We start from the raw sequence: 19,189 nt of genomic DNA on the forward strand, positions 1-19,189 counted from the left end.
TTACTTTCTCATTCACACCATATGGTAGCATTTAATACTTATTTAATTGATTTTTTTTTCTTTCATAGTTGTAGCTACTTGCAAATATAACCTACAAACTTAGCAAACTCTTGGTTATTTCATTAGATTCTGTTATATCTCCACTCCGCTTTGTAATATTAAGGGAACAGTAACTTAATGGTTATCTCAATGGATTGGTAAACAAAGATCATGGTCTGAATTTTCATGTCTTCATCTGTGTTGGGAGCTGGCCTGAATTTAAAAATGGCGTGTGAGATTGTAATTCTGAGATTTGTGCTTTTTTGATATGTGGTCATTTTTTGGGTCATGAACCAAACACACAGTGATCTTACCTTTGCCTACTTTATTGTGAGTATGGATATTTCAGACCCCTGCGACGTTGATAGATTTTGGCTGGCTTTTGCAGGAGAAGAAGTTCATGGCTCCTCATCTTTGGCAGTCTGGACAGTAAATTTCTGTAAGGAGTTGCTAAACTCACCTATCACATTTAGATGGAGTATTATAATATAAATAGGTTTACTGCATTGATTAATGATAGGATTTTGTTCATAACTAAAGTAAGTCTAGTTGACCAGCATAGATTTACATGTTAAAATACATTATAGTTCTTTATGAAGTGGATAAAACACCCTTCTAGATTCTACATTCTAGGGAATCTAACTTTAATGTGTCATTTGTAACAATGCTTTGGCTCACCCATCTTGAGCCCTATCATAACATTGAGAAGGCTTCAAAACAGTCAGAATATAATCAAAATGTGGAAAACTTCATTTAAAAATCTTCATTCAAAGAAACACAACTCTCGCAGCAACTCAGTAAACTATCACCCAAGTGAGGCCAATAAAAATTTCATTGAAAAATGTGTCAATATCCTTAGCATTTCCTAGCCTTATCTGAATAAACACATAAGCATTGAAAAATGAAAGATAAAGGTATTACAAGCTCATGTTGCTGTGACAGGACAGACTGCAGAAAGTGTCTGTACATGCGCAGATGATGTCACCATGCATGTGCACTGCCAAGGGGTCTGCGAGGTGAGGCAGTGACTGAGCCCCAGGTTGCAGTATGACAAGGCCATGAGTGGGAAGGTGTGTGTGTGTGTGTGTGTGTGTGTGTGTGGAGATGCCTAAACTGGGACGTGGTGGGTGGAGGAAAAGCTGCACCAGGAGCTGGGAGGAAATAAGGTCACCCCTCTCAGACAATAATCCGGCTCTCTGGTCATTAATTAATTAGGGGAAATCCACATATGATTGACTGTTTTCACAGCTCTGTCTTCCATTCTCCATTTAAGCATTATAGTAGGGTCCCAAAGGCTGTAGGAAAAATCTGCCCCGAAGTTTTAGATGAGTGACAACTTCCTCTAACTTAGCACTGAGACTGATGCTACTGGTTTTGGATTCACCATCATTTTTGACACCTGCTGAATGATTTAAGTCACTAATGTCTTAGCATTTTGGATTGATGTGGCCAGGTTGATGGGGACTTTCTTTGCCTCCATGCCAAAAATTAGGTATCACATCCTACTTATTACCAAGCCAAATAACCTCTGCAACATTGTCTACTGCCTTGGCCGCTACACTATTACAGCTCCTCTCAAATGTCATCCTTATCTTCAGACTCAACTACACTTGACACATTTCCTGCTGGACTTTCTCTCATTTCTCCCACTGCAAATGTCATAATGTCCAAAAATTGTTTGAAGGAAAGCTATATGATGCAGTGCATATGCTTTTGCATATATCATGATTCAACATATAGTCTGACCTAAGCCAAACTACAGAACATTTGATCATTTGGTCTTTATAATTTTTGGTCATTTATACCAATAAGAGTAAAGCAGCAGGTTTATTTTATTATTATCTGTGAAGTTATTCCAGCTTTAAAATAGTGACAAAATGTGAACGTGCTCTTGGTCATTTTGTTGAAAACACTGGAATGAACAGATAGAAATAAAACATGACCGCGGAAAACTATGATAACGAGGTGTAGAGCTGGATGAACACAGCAGGCCAAGCAGCATCAGAGGAGCAGGAAGGCTGACATTTCGGTCTTAGACCCTTCTTCAGAAATGGGGAAGGGGAAGGGGTTTCTGAAATAAATAGGGAGAGAGGGGGAGGCGGATAGAAGATGGATAGAGGAGAAGATAGGTGGAGAGGAGACAGACAGGTCAAAGAGGCGGGGATGGAGCCAGTAAAGGTGAGTGTAGGTGGGGAGTTAGGGAGGGGATAGGTCAGTCCAGGGAGGACGGACAGCTCAAGGGGGTGGGATGAGGTTAGTAGGTAGGAGATGGGGGTGGGGCTTGAGGTAGGAGGACGGGATAGGTAGGAGGAAGGACAGGTTAGGGAGGCGGGGATGAGCTGGGCTGGTTTTGGGATGCGGTAGTGGGAGGGGAGATTTTGAAGCTTGTGAAGTCCACATTGATACCATTGGGCTGCAGGGTTCCCAAGCGGAATATGAGTTGCTGTTCCTGCAACCTTCGGGTAGCATCATTGTGGCACTGCAGGAGGCCCAGGATGGACATGTCGTCTGAGGAATGGGAGGGGGAGTTGAAATGGTTTGCGACTGGGAGATGCAGTTGTTTAATGCAAACCGAGTGTAGGTGTTCTGCAAAGCGGTCCCCAAGCCTCCGCTTGGTTTCCCCGATGTAGAGGAGGCCACAACGGGAACAGCGGATGCAGTATACCACATTGGCAGATGTGCAGGTAAACATCTGCTTGATGTGGAAAGTTTTCTTGGGGCCTGGGATGGGAGTGAGGGGGGAGGTGTAGGGGCAGGTGTAGCACTTCCTGCGGTTGCAGGGAAAAGTGCCAGGTGTGGTGGGGCTGGAGGGGAGTGTGGAGCGGACAAGGGAGTCACGGAGAGCGTGGTCCCTCCTGAAAGCAGATAAGGGTGGGGAGGGAAAATTGTCTTTGGTGGTGGGATCAGATTGCAGATGGCGGAAGTGTCGGAGGATGATATGTTGGATCCGGAGGTTGGTGGGGTGGTACGTGAGGACAAGGGGGATTCTGTTTTGGTTGTTATTGCGGGGAGAGGGTGTGAGGGATGAGTTGCAGGAAACGCGGGAGACACGGTCGAGGGCGTTCTCGACCACTGAGGGGGGGAAGTTGCGGTCCTTGAAAAACGAGGACATCTGAGATGTACGGGAGTGGAATGCCTCATCCTGGGAGCAGATACAGCGGAGGCGAAGGAATTGGGAATAGGGGATGGCATTTTTGCAGTAAGGTGGGTGGGAGGAGGTGTATTCTAGGTAGCTGTGGGAGTCGGTGGGCTTGAAATGGATATCGGTTTCTAGGTGGTTGCCAGAGATGGAAACAGAGAAGTCCAGGAAGGAGAGAGAGATATTAGAGATGGTCCAGGTGAACTTAAAGTTGGGGTGGAAGGTGTTGGTGAAGTGGATGAACTGTTCGAGCTCCTCGTGGGAGCACGAGGCAGCGCCGATACAGTCATCAATGTAATGGAGGAAGAGGTGGGGTTTAGGGCCAGTGTAGGTACGGAAGAGGGATTGTTCCACGTAACCTACAAAGAAGCAGGCATAGCTTGGGCCCATGCGGGTACCCATGGCCACCCCCTTTGTCTGTAGGAAGTGGGAGGAATTGAAAGAGAAGTTGTTCAGGGTGAGGACGAATTCACTAAGCGGATGAGGGTGTCAGTGGAGGGGGACTGGTCGGGCCTGTGGGACAGGAAGAAGCGGAGTGCCTTTAGGCCATCTGTATGGGGAATGCAGGTGTAAAGGGACTGAACGTCCATGGGAAAGATGAGGTGTTGGGGACCGGGGAATTGGAAGTTCTGGAGGAGGTGGAGGGCGTGTGTGGTGTCACGGATGTAGGTAAGGAGTTCCTGGACCAAGGGGGAGAAAATGGAGTCGAGATAGGTGGAGATAAGTTCGGTGGGGCAGGAGCAGGCGGAGACAATGGGTCGACCAGGGCAGTCAGGTTTGTGGATTTTGGGAAGGAGATAGAAGCGAGCGGTGCGGGGTTGGGGAACGATGAGGCTGCCTAGAATACACCTCCTCCCACCCACCTTCCTGCAAAAATGCCATCCCCTATTCCCAATTCCTTCGCTTCCGCCGCATCTGCGTCCAGGATGAGGCATTCCACTCCCATACATCTCAGATGTCCTCGTTTTTCAAGGACCGCAACATCCCCCCCTCAGTGGTCAAGAACGCCCTCGACCATGTCTCCCGCGTTTCCCGCAACTCATCCCTCACACCCTCTCCCCGCAATAACAACCAAAACAGAATCCCCCTCGTCCTCACGTACCACCCCACCAACCTCTGGATCCAACACATCATCCTCTGACACTTCTGCCATCTGCAATCTGACCCCACTACCAAAGACATTTTTCCCTCCCCACCCTTATCTGCCTTCCGGAGGGACCACGCTCTCCGTGACTCCCTTGTCCGCTCCACACTCCCCTCCAGCCCCACCACACCCGGCACTTTTCCCTGCAACCGCAGGAAGTGCTACACCTGCCCCTACATCTCCCCCCTCACCCCCATCCCAGGCCCCAAGAAGACTTTCCACATCAAGCAGATGTTCACCTGCACATCTGCTAATGTGGTATACTGCATCCGCTGTTCCTGTTGTGGCCTCCTCTACATCGGGGAAACCAAGCGGAGGCTTGGGGACCGCTTTGCAGAACACCTACGCTCGGTTTGCTCTAAACAACTGCACCTCCCAGTCACGAACCATTTCAACTCCCCCTCCCATTCCTCAGATGACATGTCCATCCTGGTCCTCCTGCAGTGCCACAATGATGCTACCCGAAGGTTGCAGGAACAGCAACTCATATTCCGCTTGGGAACCCTGCAGCCCAATGGTATCAATGTGGACTTCACAAGCTTCAAAATCTCCCCTCCCACTACCGCATCCCAAAACCAGCCCAGCTCGTCCCTGCCTCCCTAACCTGTCCTTCCTCCCACTTATTCCCTCCTCCCACCTCAACCCCCACCCCCATCTCCTACCGACTAACCTCATCCCGCCCCCTTGACCTGTCCGTCCTCCCTGGACTGACCTATCTCCTCCCTACCTCCCCACCTACTGGCTCCATCCCCGCCTCTTTGACCTGTCTGTCTCCTCTCCACCTATCTTCTCCTCTATCCATCTTCTATCCGCCTCCCCCTCTCTCCCTATTTATTTCAGAACCCCCTTCCCCTCCCCCATTTCTGAAGAAGAGTCTAAGCCCGAAACGTCAGCCTTCCTGCTCCTATGATGCTGCTTGGCCTGCTGTGTTCATCCAGCTCTACACCTTGTTATCTCAGATTCTCCAGCATCTGCAGTTCCTACTATCGCGGAAAACTATGGCCTATTTAGATTGGGTCTTCATGCAGTATTTCTGACATCATTGATTTTGGTATAACTGACACAACTGAGCTGGTGGCAAATACAGAACAAATAGTTTACCTGTCAAAACTGTTAAGAATTTGAGATTTATTTAGTAAAAGCTGAATGCACTGAAAAAAGGGTGAGAGGTTTTATTAACATTTATACTCAGTATAACACTGTGAAATTACAGCATTTCATTTATCTCTTTAGACTTATTTATGCTTGCTGTGCCTGCAGGACAGAAGCATTATACCTGTCAAAATGGCAACATTTAACAAGAACATATAGAAGAAAAAAATGGCTCTTTAGAAATTCAGTATGTCTCTGTATAACAGTCACTAAAGTTTACCTGGCAGCAGACTATTTCTTGCTACCATTAAAACTTGATTATTTTGAAAGGGACCATTCAGTCATCCAAGATTGTAAGCAATATGTTCAGAAGATACAGCTTGAAGATCTCTGTACCTTGTGTCATTGAAACACGATGCTGCTGAGGAGTTGTTATTTTGTTCGTATAGATTGCATAGTGCACAAAGTCAAATAGCTTTATAAATACATTAGTAATTTAATTCATTATCTTGCAAATAATTCAAATCATGTAAGATCTAATCATCTTGATATTGCTGTCTACTTTTGACACACATTATAGAAATTTAAACACAGATCTTGCAATGATGTCTGAGACCTTATACATCTATTATTGAAGTGACATAAGCAGTATTTTCCTTATATCAAATAACACATCAACAGTGTATAAAGCATTAGCAGCTACATTTGATGTTTCAGAATTTTTCATCAGTCTCCCCTCTCTTAGTTTTGCTGTGAGGGGAATTTCCTCAGAACTGCTTCCATCTCACTACTATATTTTAATTGGAAATGAGACAGAACTCTGGTTTTGGCACACAGACCATTTTATACATAATTTGAGTACTAGAAACATTCACAGATACTGGGTTAGGTTTTCATCATTGAGACAGGAAACATGAGTTGGATTTGTTTTGGGATCAGAAACCCATTTCTGGTGGAAAATTTAATTAAATTAAGATTTTTATATGAGGAAGCTCTTTTTTTGATATGAAGATGGATTTCTTGTCTACTTACTGCCAGTGGGAATGGGAGGGAGACTGGTTAGATGAACTGTGGGACATTTTTAGACATCAAACACCAGCCATCACTGTGGCTGTTGTGTCTTAAGGAAGAAATCTGCTAAATGTTCCAAAGTTTTCCACAGTCTCAGAGGGAAATAAGATGTAATGGGAGTGCTGGAGGTCTGATCAAAAGAGAAGGGTTCCCCTGGCTTCATTGATGCTGACCTCGTTCTAATTTTGGAGGCCATGATGGAGAGGTGGAAATCCTGTTCCTGGAGAATCGTTGATGAAAGTGGCTGTCTTGCAGTAGGGCACCTCTCTGTACAGCATATTCTTCCTTTGCTTCCTCCTCCCTTCCTATCTCCTGCCTCCCCACCCCACCAGTAGTCGGGTAAGTGTAAGAATGTATTAAGAAGAATCTAATAACTGGACTCTTGGAAAGCAATTGTTAAATTAGGCAGAATCAACATGGATTTATGAAAAAGAAATAATCTTTGACAAACCGGTTGGAAGTTTTTTTGGGGTTGTAGTTTGTTGCATTGATAAAGTGAAACAAGTTGTTTGTGTTTTTGTTTGGATTCTCAAAAGGCTTTTGATAAGACCCCAACTCAGGAGATGAAGAAATAAAATTAGGATGCATGTTGCTGGGCTCATAAACTAGCGTGAATTGAGAATTAACAGACAGAAAGCAGACAGTAGGAATAAACTGGGCGGCATGGTGGCTCAGTGGTTAGCACAGCTGCCTCACAGTGCCAGGAACCTGGGTTAATTCCACGCTTGGATGACTGTCTGCGTGGAGTTTGCATGTTCTCCCTGTGTCTGCGTGGGTTTCGTCTGGGTGCTCCGGTTTCCTCCCACAGTCCAAAGATGTGCATGTGGATTGGCCATGCTAAATTGCCCATAGTGTTCAGGGATGCGTAGATTAGATGGGTTATAGGTGGATGGGTCTGGGTGGGATGTCTGAGGGTCGGTGTGAACTTGTTGGGCCAAAGGGCCTGTTTCCACACTGTAGGGATTCTACGATTCTGAGAATAGCAGGCTGTTACTAATGGGATACCACAAGTTCCAGTGCTAGCTCCATAGACGTTCACATTTTTTAAAAATGATATGGATGTTTTGAGAACAATATTAATATTTCCAAACCTGCTCCTGATACCAAACTAGGTGGGAATGTAATTTGTGAGGAAGAACCAGGAAATTTCAAACAGACTTGCAAAGGCTAAGTGAATGGGGCAGGAACCTGGAAAATGAGGTATAATGTAAATGTGAGGAGTTATCTACTTTGGTAGAAAAAAACCCTGAAAGACAGAAAATTTCTTAAATGGTAAGAGGATGGGAAGTATCAGTGTCCAAAAATGTCCTTGCTTATGAGTCACTAAAAGCCAGCATGCAAATGCATCCAACAATAAAAAGACAAATGACATGTTGGTTTTCATTGACTTGATTTAGGTACTAAAGTAAAAAAAGTCTTGGTGCAATTGAATTGAGCCTTGCTGAGATCTCAGCTGGAGTGTTACATACACTTCTGGTCTCCTTATCTAAGAAAAGATATACATGTCATACAGGAAGTGTAATGGAGGTTCACCAGACTCGGGATGGCAGGATTATTTTATGAGCTGTGATTGAGGAAAATGGATCTGTCTTTATTAGGGTTTTGAAAAATGAGAGGTGGTCTAGTTGAAAGTTAAGCCCTTTCATACTGAATAAGAATTTTATATGTGGGTAACGTTTCCCTGGCTTGTGAGACTAGAGCTGAGGACATAACCTCAGAATAAGGGCCATTAAGCACTGAGATGAGGAAGAATTTATTCACTGAGAGGATGAATGTAATCTTTGGAATTCTTTAAAGGCAGTTTCTTAGTGTTGTTGGAGCTGCACTCATCCAGGCAGTTGGAGAGTATTTCATTACATTTCTGACTTGCGCTTTATAAATGGTGGACAGCTTTGGGGAGTCAGGAGGTGAATTATATGCTGCAGTATTCCTAGCCTCCAACCTACACTTGCTGCCACAGAAATTTATATGGCTGGTCCAACTCAGACATTGGTCAAAGATAACCCACAGGATATGGATTCAGCAAAGGTAATATAATTGAGTGTCCAGGGATGATGGTGAGACCAGCTCTTATTGAAGATGGTTATTGCCTTGCACTTGTGAGGCACAAATGATACTTGCCATTTATCAATTCAAATCTGAATGTGCAGCTTCAGTATCTAATGAGTTGTAAGTTCTGTGGAACATGGTGCAAGTATCAGCAATACTCCCATCTCTGACCTCATGGCTGAGTGATGGGCATTGAAGAAACAGCTGAGGATTTTTGGTCCTTTGGATACTACCCTGAAAAGTTCTGACAGTGATGTCGATTGGCTGAGATTATTGACTTACAACAACCATGACTGTCTTCCTTTGTGCCAGGATGACTTTAAGCACAGAAGACTTCCCCATCATTCCCATTGACTCCAGTTTTGCTCAGGGTCCTTGATGCCACGCTCGGTCAGCTGCTTCCTTGATTTAATCTCCTTTTCCACTTGATCAATCGACAGGCTGGTGACAGGCTTTGGCTGCAGATCATGGACCACAGAGACACAAATTCCACCCCGCCTACAGCTGTCAAGTAACCAGAGGCTGGGAACTGTATTAAACACAATATCTTAGTGAGGTGGCATCATGGAAAACGAGGGGTCTGTTGCAAGTGCAGGATTTGGCTTTGTGTAGGAACCCCTGCTTCATAAAGGCATACAGTCGTACAGCATGGAAACAGACCCTTCGGTCCAACCAGTCCATGCCGAACATAATCCCAAACTAAACTAGTCCCACCTGCCTGCCCCTGGATAGTGACACTTAGAGATCAGACAATTAATGCTAACGTTAAGGCCAGAAAATAGGATATGATAGTGAAATGCAAAGATACATGCAGCATAGGAACAAAAATCAAGAGAAAAATATAAAAGTGAAAAAGTTTGAAAAGTAATCTAACCTTGAATCTAAATATTTTAAATGTTTTGGTGTTTTTCCACAATGTCGTCACTTGTAATACAATCTACTGGAGATGAAGGCACTGTGCAGTGTAGAAGAGACTTCTGATCTGACAGCACAACTCAAGCTTCATTAGAAAAGACTCCATTTTGCAGTATTCTGATTTCTCTTGCTGATGAAATGAAAATACCAATTACAACTTTTCCATGGGTAAAGGATTCTATGATACTCTGAATATAATACTTGTTCTCAATGTAAATTTGAACAGGGTAATTGACATGTCAAATAGTTTATATTAAAAACAAACTAAAGTGATGAAACTTGACCTTTTATCTTGAGGAAATCACACCTAATCTCTACACATTTTCCTTCATCGTTACTCATTTTAATCGTTCGCATCCGTTAGTGACATGCACAAATTCTATTTAATTGTTTTTTTCTTTGATTGTTGCTGTAACTAAGATGAAATCACTCTGAGGTAGATGTGTGACCTACAAGTAAGATGAGAAACTAGATACAGCCCAGATTTATCACGAGTTAGGTTAAGGATGAGGATCAGGTTTGATAAAATTCTCAAGAAGAATTACTTTATTCAAATGACGTCAAAAGGCTTCATGCCATCATCTTTCTAAACAAAGAACTTGGTGACATATAAATTGATAACATTTGATGACTTTATTCCATAAAATGGAAAAATATATTTCACAAGTTTTTATGGCACTCTGTTTCCCATTCAACATAGTGATTTTGAAATAAAGTTTACAAACTAATAACAGTTTGCTTTTGCAATTACAAATGTACCATTAACCCGATACTAATATGTACTTTAAGAGTAATCAGAATACTTTGCTATCTTATATCTCCTTTTATGGCTATATGCTCACATGCAAGATTTGATAATGAGATAGTAGGAACTGCAGATACTAGAGAATCTGAGATAACAAGGTGTAGAGCTGGATGAACACAGCAGGCCAAGCAGCATCATAGGAGCAGGAAAGCTGACGTTGCGGGCCTAGACCCTTCTTCAGTCCATTTTTCTGTGTTCCTCTAGCTCTACACCATGTTATCCAAGATTTGATAATGTTTTGTTTCCTGCTCCTTTTTGATTAGTCAGCAATTCTTGAGGGTGGGACATCCAGCCTCCTGGGGGAGTAGCTGTGACTGCAGGCAACTAACCTCCCGAGGACCATAAAATTCAGTCATGGTTGCCATGGCTCGCTGATGCAGGTGTGCTCCGAGCTTTCTGGCTGGTGGTCAGTATCAGTGTGGCCCAAAAAGTCCCAGACAAGAAAAAAAGTAACAAACTGCTGCTATTTTGGGATGAGAAATGGGCAAGATCTGATTAATTGTCCATCATACATCCACCTAATTTTTAATTCTGTTGATTACTTCTTGTTGACATTAATTTCAAATTTTTGGGAGATAACTCCACATGCGCATGGGTTCAAATATAAAATCTCTCTCTCTTAAACAGGACAGTTAACATTCACCGACTTCACTAACAACTTCCACCCTGCCCGCAAATTCACTTGGTCTATTTCAGACACCTCCCTTCCCCTTCTTGACCTCTCCGTTTCCATTTCTGGCAACAGTTTACCGACCGACATTAACTATAAACCCACAGGCCCCCAAACTACCTAGACCACACCTCCTCCCACCCAGTATCCCGTTTTCCCAATTCCTCCGTCTCCTTCGCATCTGTTCTGACAAGGAAATGTTTTACCCCCAAGAATCCCAGATGTCTGCCTTTTTCAAACAACGCTCTTTTTCCCCCTGTCATCCTGACAGCCCTCCACCGTGCCCCCTCCATTCCCTACTCCACAGCTCTTAACCACAATAAAGATAGGGTCCCCCTTGTCCTCACTTTCCACCCCACCAGCCTCCGCATCCAATGTATCATCCTCAAACATTTCCGCCAACTCCAATTAGACCCCACCACCTGGAATATCTTCCCCTCCCTACCCCTCTCTGCCTTCCACAAGAACCGCTCCCTTCGCCACTCCTTAGTTCGCGCCACACTCCCCACCAACCACTCCAACCCGCCCGGTACCTTCCCCTGTAACCATAAAAGATGCAACACCTGCCCACACACCAGCTCCCTCATCTCCATACAGGGTCCTAAACAGTCCTTCCAAGTGAGACAGAGCTTCACCTGCATCTCCTCCAACCTAGTTTATCGCATACGGCGCTCGCAATGTGATCTTCTCTACGTCGGTGAGACTAAACGTAGACTAGGTGACCGTTTCGCTGAGCATCTTTGCCTGGCCCGTAACAGCAAGCCTAACCTCCCGGCCACGGCCACCCAACACCACTCCCCCTCTGACATGTCCGTCCTTGACCTCCTCCAGTGTCACAGCAACTCACAACGCAAATTTGAAGAACAACACCTTATCTTTCGCCTGGGCATCCTACGCCCAGAGGACTCAACACCAAGTTCTCCAATTTCAAATAACCTTCCCACCCATCCCCTGGCTCCCTTTCCAGCCCCACCTCCTGCCTTCTATTCTACCTTCTGACCCTCCCTTTCAGCTACCAGCCGGATCCATCCCTCCCATCAACCAACCAGGTCGTACCTACCACCAGTGTCCACCTCTCACCACCATTCCACTACCTCCCTCCCCCCACTCTTTATCTGAAGCTCCCCCTACCCCCACATCCAGTCCTGAAGAAGGGTAATACCCGAAAACATTGACTGTTCCTTTCCTTCAGATGTTGCCTGGCTTGATGTGTTCTTCCAGCCTCCTGTTTGTCTACCAATATTTTAACTAGGCAGGAATCGAACAGTGTAAGTCATGGTCATTTCGCTGTAAGCTGAACTGAATTACTGGTTATGGATCAATAGGATACATATACTCTACACCTACATTTCTGGCTTACCTGTTGTTCTCTTCACTCCTGGACTTGTGCATATAATGCATGGTGTCACTGCAGTGCATTATTGAGGGTTTTATTTTATTCTTTCATGGTCTGTTAGAATCACTTGCAAGGCCAACAACAGTTGCATGTCCCTTCTTGTCCTTGAAACGATGGTGCTGAGCCAGATTCCTGTTCCATGTCGTGCATATAATCGGCAGTGCTGTTAGAAGGGGAGTACCAGGACTTTAGTGGAAATATAGAATGGAACATTATAAGGGCCTGAGTGACAAGGGTGATAGTGAGATGTGTGGCAGAATCAGGTGACAAGCATGGTAGGACCAATCACAGGAGCAACTCACACCACTTCACCTGACGAAGGACCAGCGCTCCAAAAGCTTGTGAATACAAATAAATCTGTTGGACTAGAACCTGGTGTCATGTGACTTCTGACGTTGGCCATCTTTTTTGCTTTTCATAAGTAGTGTGGTAAGATTTTGCTTCACAGCAGTGAATTGATAACTAGTGGGGATTATTGCTTGTTAAACGCCTTGTTAACAGCCAAACTCACCTCATTAACATTCAGCTTCCCATCTTATCAAACTCTCCAAAGAAGCCCCACATGGGAAAACTTGAGAAGGAAGCCAGAACGAAAACCTTGTGGATTCAGCTTGCTGCCCATTCCAAAAGACCTCCATGTTGGAAACAGGGCACCAACATTTCGGGGTACACTCCTGGGGCACCAGCCACGTGCACCTCATATCCGAGGACATTGATCATCCAACAAGTGCCAACCTCTGAGAACCATCAAAGCACATGTTGAAGTGGGGATGTTCGCCAATGATTGAACAATGTTCAGCACCATTCGTGACTTCTCAGACACAGAAGCAGTTCTATTGCAACAAAGTCTGGAAAAATGTCCAGGCTTGGGCTGACAAGTGGCAAGTAACATTTGCACCACACAAATGCTGGTTAATGACCATTTTCAGTAAAAGACAATCTAATCATTGCCCCTTGACATTCAGTGTTACCGTCACTGAATCCTCCACTATCAACATATCTGGGGTTGCCATTGACCAGAAACTCAACTGGACTTGCTACATAAATACAATGGCTACAACAGGTCAGAGGCGAGGAATACTGTGGTGAGTAACTCACCTCCTGACTCTCTAAATCCTGTCCATCATCTATAAGGCAAAAGTCAGGAATGTGATGGAGAACTCCCCACTTATTTGGATGGGTGCAGCTCCAACAACACTCTCATAAGGAGGATCCAGCTGAATCCAGCATACCACTTATCTTGAGTTTTACTGATTGCTTGTGGTCTGTTTTCCTCAGGGAATGAGACAGGCAGGTGTTACAGCAGATGAAAGTGGGTGGTACTGCTATTACTATTGGTACAGTTGGGGAGGTGTCCAGAGCAATTGGGTAGGCAGCACAGGTGTCATGCGGGGTTAGTGGTGTCGTGGAGTTGAGGGTTGGGGTGAGTGAGAGTGAATGGGAAAGATGTTGCAGGCAATAATGAGAGTAGAAGAGCATGAAGCCTTGGGGGGAGATGGATACAGTAGCAGAAATAGAGTGAATGTGAGGTAGCAGAGAGAAGGTAGTGGAGCTTATCCTGGTGGAGGGGAGGGAGTCATTGAACTTCCTCATACAGTGCTGTGCATTCCTCTAGATGGCTGAGACTACTTTAACTCAAGTGTCTATGACCAGACAGGAATAGAGCACTGTCGTGGCCTCCACTCTGGTCCTGGAGGAAGAGGGCATCTTCTGTCTGCACTATTGTATCATCAGGATCTCCAGGATCCTGCCCACAAAACAGGGCACCAAATTCTGCCATGCCTGCCATGTCTGGGGCAAATATCAAGAACATGAACAACACCAGACCAACGGTGCTTGTCTGGATGCACAACAACCATTTGAAGATGGCATGGATGCAAAGGATGCTAGTGAATTCTGGGGTATCCACTGAGTGGTGAGTTGTTCTGGGAATGGGCATGTTAAGATAGGGTGGATATTAGGTGTAAGAGATGGCATGGGATACTTAATGATGTGAATTTTGTAAGATACAGCAACCGATCTCACTAGACCTCATGGTGAGAATCCCTCCCAAAAAATTGATGCAACTTGGACAAAGTCAGAAAAGAAAGTGAGGTACAGCCCATAGTTCTGATGGTGTGTAACTTCAAACAAAGCTGCATTTGCTGCTTCTCTTCAAGGTGGAAGCTTTGAAGTGTCCATCAAAGGAGATTTGGTGAGCTGTTGCAATGCATATTGTGGAATATACACCCTTCTGCCATTGCACTTGTGGTGGAGAGATTGCATGTTTAAGATTGAGGATGGGGTGTTGATCAAACAGGCTGCTCTCCTCAATTGCTCAGACCTTCTTAAGTCTTGGATTCATACTCATCAAGACAAATGGAGAGCATTCTGTCACATTCTGATTTGTGTCTTGTAGATAGTGGACAGGCTATTAATAGTGAGGGATTCAACAATGTTCATGTCACTGAACATCAAATAGAGATGGTTAATTCTTTTCCATTGAGGTGGTCATTGCCTGTTGATTATGTGGCATGAATCCAACTTGCCACTTATTGGCCCAAGCCAGAATGTTGTCCATGTCCTGCAGCGTATGGATGTGGAAGGTTTCAGTATCCGAGGAGTTGCAATTGAACACTGTGCATTATCGGTGAAATTCCCATTTATGACTTCATTGATGAAACACTTGAAGATAGTTGAACCTTGGACACCATCTTGACAAACTCTTGCAGAGATGCACTGGGGAACAATCTATGTGGAGACTTGTTTGGAAACTATATTCTTCATATTTTCAGTTTTAAACAATAAAAGATGGAAATTACTAACTTAGAGAGATTTGGATTTAATGGATTTCAAAACCATTATATATCAAGCTTAATGGTGTAAAATCAAATGATTTGACATTAAGTTATTCAGATTGAATAGGAAACGGTATCTGTTGATTTAAGTGAAATTTTGGAAACAGGATAAGTTATAACGGGGAACAAAGAGATGACAGATCAATTAAAGGCATATTTTAGTTCTGTATTCACAAAGAAGAGCACAAATAATGGCCCCACATTGTTGGAAAACACAGGATCTAGTGAGAGAGAGGAACTGAATGAAATCAGAATTAGTAGTGAAAGTTTGGGAAATCAGTTGGATTAAATGACAATAAATATCAAGGGTCCAATCATTTATACCTAGAGTATTTAAGGAAGTGGCCTTAGAATCGTGGCTGTATTGGTTATCTTCTTCCAAGATTATATAGACTCTGGAACAGTTCCTATGCATTGCAGGGTAGCTAATGTAATCCCACTATTTAAAAAAAAAAGTGGAGGTAGAGAGAAAACAAGGATTTAGATCCAGTTAGTCTGACATCAGTGGTGAGGAAATGCTCGAATCCATGACAGAAGTTTTCGTAGCAGAGCATATGTAAATCAGTGGCAGGGTCAAACAGAGTCAACATGGATTTACAACAAAAAAAATCATGCTCGGCACATCAACTAGAATTCTTCAAGGATATAACTAGTAGAGTTGATAAGGGGAGGCCACTAGATGTGGTTTATTTGGAGTTTCAGAAGGCTTTCAATAAGGACCCACATAAGTGATTAGCTTGTAAAATTAAAGCACATCTGATTGGAGGTAGTGACAGATAGAGAACAGATTGGCAACCTGGAAACAAATAATAGGAATTAATGGTCATTTTCTGAGTAGCAAGCAATGACTGGAGGGTTCAGAGATCAGCCCTTCAACCCCAGCTATTCACAATATATGTTAACAACTTAGATGAGGGAACTAAATGTAATACCTCCAATTTTGCAGATGACAGAAAGCTAGGTGAGAGAGTGAATTGTGAGGGGGAAGCCGAGATGCTTCAATGTAATTTGGACAAGTTGAGTGAGTGGGAAATTTCATGGTAGATGAAGTATAATGTGGATAATTGTGACGTTATCCACTTTGGTAGCAAAAACAGAAAGAAAGATTATTATCTGAATGGTGATAGATTGGGAAAAGGGTCGGTGCAATGAGACCTGGGTGTCCCTGTATACTAGTCACTTAAAGTAAACATGCAGGTGTGGCAGGCAGTGAAGAAGGTTCAAAGTCATGTTGGCCTTCGTTGTGAAAAGATTGGAGTACAGGAACAGGGATGAATTGCTGCAATTGCACAGGGCCTTGGCGAAACCACACTTGGAGAATTTTGTGCAGATTTGGTCTTCTTATCTGAGGAAGGATGTTCTGGTTATGGAGGGAATGTAATGAAGTTTTAGCAGACTGATTCCTGAGTTGGCAAGACTGACATATGAAGAGAGACTGGATCGGTTAGACTATATTCAGTGGAGTTTAGAAAAATGAGTGGGGATTTCATAAAAAAAATGCATGAAATTCTGACAAGACTAGATAGGATAAATGAAAGAAGGATGTTCATGATGACCGAGGAGTTCAGAGTCAGGGGTCACAGTTTAAGGATTTGGAGTAGGCCATTTCAGACTGAGGTGAGGAGAAATTTCTTCACCCAGAGAGTGGTGAGCCTGTGGAATTGTCTGCCACAGAAAGTGGTTGAGACAAAAGCATTAAATGTTTTCAAGAAGGAATTAGGTATAGTTCTTATTAATGGGATCAAAAGGTATGGGGATGAAGCTGAAACAGGGTACTGAGTTGGATGATCAGCCATGATCATATTGAATGGCAGAGCACACATGAGGGGGCAAATTGCCTTTCTTTGTTTAAAACATTTGGAAAAGTATGAATATGATTAGATTATATTTAGCTTATTTACTTTATTTGAAGACATTGCAGACTGATAACGCTGATTTGCATTGAAAAGCTACATAAAAGTATGAGCTCTCTACTTGCATCTTACCGGAAGTCATTGGCAAATAATTCAATCTTAGTGTTTAAAAGCATGCCATGGTTTGATTTTGAACACGTTGTTGGAAATTATTGTTCCTATGTTAAATATTAAATAACTCCAATACTTCAAGCATTTTGTTCATTGATATAGGAAGCTTTTGCACACTATTTCCAAGTTTTGTCATTCCAGTTTTCCAATGGCTTCATTGGTGTTTTAGGTGCATTGATCCTACAAATACCAATATATGATTAGCAATTCAGAGATTTCAAGCAGAAAATTCCCATCAGATGGTTTCTGAATCAATTAAACAAAAACTGAGTGCAATATCATGTCTCACGTATAGTCTGTGACCCACTAGCCAAAGAACTTCAACTCAATTACCATACAAATATATTGGTGCGATAAATCTATGAGTAATTGATGACTTAGCTAAGGCAGAAAACGTCCAGCATTTTATGGACCTTTAATGATTTACAAAAGGAATACTTATTGGAAACACTGCAACAAAATCTATTCAACTTTTAGCAGTAAATACTGATTTCACTTTAGATGACTTGAGACAACTTCAACACATCTAATCTGGTAAACCATTTACACTTATCTGTGCTCTATTGGTTAAACCAAGGTAATGAAGGTGTACCAGGAAAGATAAGACATGTAGGCAGGTAGACTGCAGTCAGTTCTTTGTAATTTGTAAACAAAGATAATTCCTTTTGCAGATCAGAAACACCCTTATTTTGGAGGAAATGGAATATAAAAGTAGGGAGGTTTTGCTAAAAATATATTGCCCAATTACAGTTGGAATACTGTTGACAGTTTTTGGCCCTTATCTAAGGAAAGATACAGTGGCATTGGAGGCAATCAAGAGAAGGTTCATTAGGCTGATGCCCCAAATGGAGCAACTGTCTTATGAGGAGAGGTTGAGTAGATTGGGCTTGTATTCATTGGAATTTAGAAGAATGAGAGGGGACTTTATTGAAACATACAAAGATTCTTTGGGGACTTCACAGGGTAGCTGCAGAAAAATTGCTTCCCTTTGTGGGTGAGTCTAGGACGAGAGAGCATAACTTTGAATAAGAGATCACATATTTAAGACAGAGATGAGAAGGAATTACTTCTTTCTGAGGATAGTGAGTCCTTTACCGCAGAGGGCTGTAGAGCATGGGTCATTAAGTACATTTAAGGCTGAAATGAAAAGATTTTTAATCAATAAGAGAATCCAGGATTATGGGGAAAAAGCAGGAAAGCAGAGTTGATGATTGTCAGAACTAATTGAATAGAGGAGCAGACCTGTTGGACTGAATGACCAATTTCTGCTCCCACATCTTATGGTCTTATAACCTATTTAGAGATTTTTTGAATTGAGTTTTTTATAAAAATCACATTACTGAATATAATAAAAGTAATGTATTTTCACTTAATTTTTGAGGGACTTAAATATTTCTGCTTCAAAAATTAACACAATTTTTTATACATTAATTTCATTCCTAATAAATTGCGTTTTGAAAAGGTAGCTGCTCATAACCATTAGGAATGTTCAAATGAAGCTTTTTAGAATGACATTATGTAACAGAAAAAAGCAGGTCAATTTGGAAAAGACATTGACTACTGTATTTAAAGCTTTTAAATGAGAATTACATTAAAAATGTTTTGATATAAATATTGTACAAACACACACCCCATTCTATTACTAACATAATGAAATTTTCTATCAGTTCCTAGTTTATTCAATTTTTTTTTTAAAAAATGCATTTCCGGGTAAAAGAATCAAGGTTACAATATAATCCATTGGTTCAAATCTAGTCATTATTAGCACTGGTAAGCAAGAAAAAAGATTGACTAGTTTCCAATCAGTCTGAACCATGGTTTAGTTATAGTATGGGCATCATTCCTTTATACTCTTAAATTTTGTATGTATTTTTGGATATTTTTCCTTTATTATAAGAAGGAATAATTATTATTACAGTAACTGCAGTTGGTGAATTTTTATTCATACCTTGTTGACAACTTGCAGTTGCATCAAAGATAGTAGGAACTGCAGTTGCTGGAGAAACTG

The sequence above is a fragment of the Rhincodon typus genome, chromosome 5 (genome assembly GCF_021869965.1).
Source record: "Rhincodon typus isolate 14 chromosome 5, sRhiTyp1.1, whole genome shotgun sequence".
Taxonomy (NCBI): domain Eukaryota; kingdom Metazoa; phylum Chordata; class Chondrichthyes; order Orectolobiformes; family Rhincodontidae; genus Rhincodon; species Rhincodon typus.